The sequence below is a fragment of the Euleptes europaea genome, chromosome 4 (assembly GCF_029931775.1).
Source record: "Euleptes europaea isolate rEulEur1 chromosome 4, rEulEur1.hap1, whole genome shotgun sequence".
Classification (NCBI taxonomy): domain Eukaryota; kingdom Metazoa; phylum Chordata; class Lepidosauria; order Squamata; family Sphaerodactylidae; genus Euleptes; species Euleptes europaea.
This window is the reverse complement of record NC_079315.1, coordinates 105,320,610-105,325,288: the sequence shown is the minus strand read 5'-3', so window position 1 is coordinate 105,325,288 and position 4,679 is coordinate 105,320,610. Positions and strand designations below refer to the sequence as shown.

At 43.9% G+C, this 4,679-nt stretch overlaps 1 non-coding gene across 1 annotated transcript; it reads left to right on the top strand.

Moving 5' to 3' along the window:
* The first annotated feature begins 4,338 nt into the window (after positions 1–4,338).
* Positions 4,339–4,410, top strand: TRNAI-GAU (transfer RNA isoleucine (anticodon GAU)). The gene has a single exon. It is a non-coding gene; the product is annotated as a tRNA-Ile (tRNA).
* Positions 4,411–4,679: the final 269 nt, after the last annotated feature.

The following is a 4,679-nucleotide window of genomic DNA, read 5'->3' as shown; positions in this document are numbered from 1 at the left end:
AGAGAGAATAGGTATGCAGCATGACTAATATCCATTCTAACTAACAGCCATGAATACCCCTCTCCTCCATGAATATGTCCACTCCCCTCTTAAAGCCCTCCAAGCTGGCAGCCAATCTCCAGGGACTAGCTGGTGATCTCCTGATATTACAACTGATCTCCAGCCAGTAGAGAACAGTTCACCTGGAGAAAATGGCCGCTTTGGTGATTGGATTCTATGGCATCGAACTCCCTCCCCTCCCCAAACCCCACCCTCCTCAGGCTCTGCCCCCAAAATCTCCCGCCGGTGGTGAAGAGGGACCTGGCAATCCTAAAGATAACCTCAATATTGCTGTGCAGAGACAAAAACACCTCCCCTCTGCTTTTTGAAGCTGCTCTATTTTCATTATCCCACTAATTTTCATACCTTGCATCACTGCAAATGTTTTCGTAGGTCAGTGAATTTGCTGCATCCCTACAGCTTTAAAAAACAAAACAAAACTATGTATTTTTTTATGATACCCTCATGCTAAATTATGTGCACCCTGCTTGGAGATCTGTGTCTTTATTTTTGCTGGTGTTTGTTTTATTATTATTTTAAAAAGCATGTTTTGATTAAGCCTCAAACTTTGTGCACTTCCAAGAGTGTAAATGAACATGTGACATACTCTGAATTCCTTTCTCATCTCTGCTAACGATTCAAGTATCCGATTCAAGTATCCTCGTTCAGGGAGAAGTGGCTTCCTTTAAATATATGACCCCTTTACTAAAGGTTACTTACAAGTCACAGAAAGTTCTGTGGTTTTAAACTTGCAGAAGCTGTACAGATTGCCATGGGTCCAAGTATGCGCACATACTTATTTAACTGTGCACAAGTCTCTGTCTTCTATATCTACCCTGAATGCTTAAACTGATTTAATAACCATTCCAAAACAATGGTTATGTGAATGGGGTGTTCACTGTTAAAACTTTTCACACTTACCTCTTTGGATCAGCTAAGACTATTTGCAGCTTTTTTATTTTAAAATGTCAACCTTTCTCTCTCTTATTTTTTCAGCCCTTGTGAAAATGTTAACTTATTATTTTAGTTTTTCATGATTTGCTCTTAACATACTTAACTTTCCGTCAGTAACATTCAACGTATTGCCATAGAATCTTGACATCATCTCTATTAGCTAAATGATTCCCGTAGCCTGTGATCACTCATGTGACTAATGTAGGAAAGAGAAAGATAATGGCGGCTGTGGAAACAGCACCGAACAGGATACGGGGGAAAGGTGAGTTTTTCAGGGGGGGGGGGAATCTATTCCACCAAACATACTATGTTCACTCCAGAAACTGAAACAGGAAAATTAAAAAAATACTTTAATTATTCTGCTCAAATGACCAATAGGTTTTAAGCAGGACCACACTAAGCACAGAGGTCAAAATATTTAATATTTACCATATACCCGTTATCCTTTAAAATAGGCAGCCAAACTATATATACATTTTGCAATTTTTACCAACTCCAATTTCTTTATTTAAAAAAAAAATCAGGGTGAGTGCATTCTTTCCATTATCAAATGACTCAACCAGTCTCTATCAGCCTCAAATAACAGACAACGAAAAAACAAGCGACTTATTATACCTATACTACCAGACCCACAAGGGCAGATCCTGTTGGAAAATGGAATGTTATTAAATCTGCCCTTCAACTCAGAGGATCAAATCAGGCCGTCACATAGACTCTCCTATTCTTGGGAAAGGTTAGCAGATTTAAATACTCCTGCATACTTGGTGGGAAAATACCCCAAGAAATGGTGGAGCAAACTCTCCATGCTCTATTGTGCACACTATTGTGATCTAATAAAATTAATCTTTAAAAAAAATCTGAGTCTATGCTAAGGTTGCCAACCTCCAGGTGGTAGCTGGAGATCTCCTGCTATTACAACTGATCTTCAGGCGATAGAAATCAGTTCCCCTGGAGAAAATGGGCATTTTGGCAATTGGACTCTATGGCATTGAAGTCCTTCCCCTCCCCAAACCCCACCCTCCTCTGGCTGCACCCCAAAAATCTCCCACCAGTGGCAAAGAGGGACCTGGCAACCCTACCATCCTCCTTCCCCCAAGTTGTTTTATAGTATCCATTGAGAATCCTAGCTGATTAGCCCTTTTATCTACCATTTGTTTCCAGGGTGACTTATAATTATTGGAATGAATCACATAGAATCGATTGCACATGTTCTTTTGCACGGCCCCTTTTATGAGAGTATCTGCCTTAAGTTTATTAACCCGTTGTTCACTGGTAGGGAATGGCACCCAGTTGAGCGCAAGGTAGCCTTTCTCATGTCTACTCAGGATGTGGCCACAATTGACCATGTAGCCAAGTTTTTGCAACATGCAATGTGGATCCACGAAAGATACTGTAAACGGGAACAGGCGAGCTCTGTTGAGTAAAATTGTATGATTATGTTCTCTGCAGGTATTGTGTATGCCAATAAAGGTTTGATTGATTGATTGACTTATAATTATCATTCCAAGACATTGGACATAGAAACTGGGGATTAAGCAGGAGAACAGTTGAAGCAGCCTTCTTGGAAACGTTAGCTGCCAGAGTCCAGTAGCACCTTAGAGTTTCAGGGTATTAGCTTTCGAGAATCAAAGTTCCCTTCATTCTTGGAAATGCTTTCTGTGATTTGAAAGTTGTTACTCTCCCTTCTCCCTTTTCCCTTCTATCCCTTTCCCCCATGTCTTTTTGGAACTCAGCTGCTTCACACATTCCACAGATGGACACTGTGAAGCCTCGGAGCACCTGTTTGAACACATTAATTAGCCAGCTACACATACTAAGAGGGCTGGATTTATTGCCCTGCTGTAAAGCCCTAAAGTAGGTGTCATGCCATAGATCACTTTAAATTGATAATCAACACCCTGGAACGGACCAGTGAGAACTGAGAGCCAGTGTGGTGTAGTGGTTAAGAGCGGTGGTTTGGAGCAGAGGACTCTGATCTGGAGAACTAGGTTTGATTCCCCACTCCTCCACAGGAGCGGTGGAGGCTAATCTGGTGAACTGGGTTGGTTTCCTACACATGAAGCCTGCTGGGTGACCTTGGGCTAGTCACAGCTCTCTTCGAGCTCTCTCAGCCCCACCTACCTCACAGGGTGTCTGTTGTGGGGAGGGGAAGGGAAGGTGATTGTAAGCTGGTTTGATTCTTCCTTAAGTGGGAGAGAAAGTTGGCATATAAAAACCAACTCTTCTTCTTCTACCTGCTGATTATGGTTGCCAGCTCCTGGTTGGGAATTATCTGGAGGTTTTTGGGGCGGAGCCTGAGGAGGGTGGGGTTTGGGGAGGGGAGGGGAGGGAATTCAACACCAATTGCCAAAGTGGCCATTTTCTCCAGGGGAACTGATCTCTACCGGCAGGAGATCAGTTGTAATATCCAGCTAGAACCTCCAGCTAGTACCTGGATCTCCAGCTAGTACCTGGAGGCTGGCAACCCTACTGCTGATACAGAACTGGATTCTATACTCCTTTTTTTGAGATGACACTTTTCATTGGAGCTAGTCTGTAGTTTCAAATGGTGCAGTTGACAACAAATCTGTTTCTAAAATGTAATTGTTTATATTCCCCCCCCCCACTGGAAGAATATGCCCATTTCTCATTGACAGCTTTATATCTGTAACATGGATCTCCTGAACAACATTTAGCCACTTCTAATAGACTTCATTTAGGGAGGGTTTGGCTCAGCACTATATAAGCTGAGGGTTCCAGGTTTAACCCGTTGCATTACCAGTAAAAGGATTATAGAATCATAGAATCATAGAGTTGGAAGGGACCACCAGGGCCATCAAGTCCAACCCCCTGCACAATGCAGGAAATTCACAACTACCTCCCCCCTCTACACCCCTAGTGACCAGAAGATGGCCAAGATGCCCTCCCTCTCATCATCTGCCTAAGGTCACAGAATCAGCATTGCTGACAAGGATCTTGGGGAGCAGTTGTTGGTGAAAGACCTTTCTTTTCTTGAGGCCTTGGGGAGTTGCTGCCAATCAGAGAAGAGCAGGCAATAGAGAGGTAGAGGGAGCAAGGGTCGGGCTCAGTAGAAAGCAGGTTTGTATATTCCCATATACACAATTCATATCTAACTTCTAACAGAAACAGAGTGCTTAGAGCCCCCGATGTCATTAGCGTGAAAAGAGAAGCTGCAGAATAAGAATCCAAGCGAGTGAACTGGTATGCATAAGGAGCCAGTAAGCAGATAAAGATCCCTGTGGCGCAGAGTGGTAAGCTGCAGTACTGCAGTCCAAGCTCTGCCCACGACCTGAGTTCAATCCCAATGGAAGTTGGTTTCAGGTAGTTGGCTCAGGGCTATGGGGAGGGGCCGTGGCTCAGTGGTAGAGCATCTGCTTGATATGCAGAAGGCCCCAGGTTCAATCCCTGGCATCCCCAGTTAAAGGGACTAGGCAAGTAGGTGATGTGAAAGACCCCTGCCTGAGAGCCTGGAGAGCTGCTGCCGGTCTGAGTAGACAATACTGACTTTGATGGACCAAGGGTCTGATTCAGTATAAGGCAGCTTCATGTGCATGTGCATGACTCAGCCTTCCATCCTTCCGATGACTGGGGAAGGCACTGGCAAATCACCTTGTAAACAAAGTCTGCCTAGAAAATGTCGGGATGTGACATAACCCCATGGGTCAGGAATGACCTGGTGCTTGCAC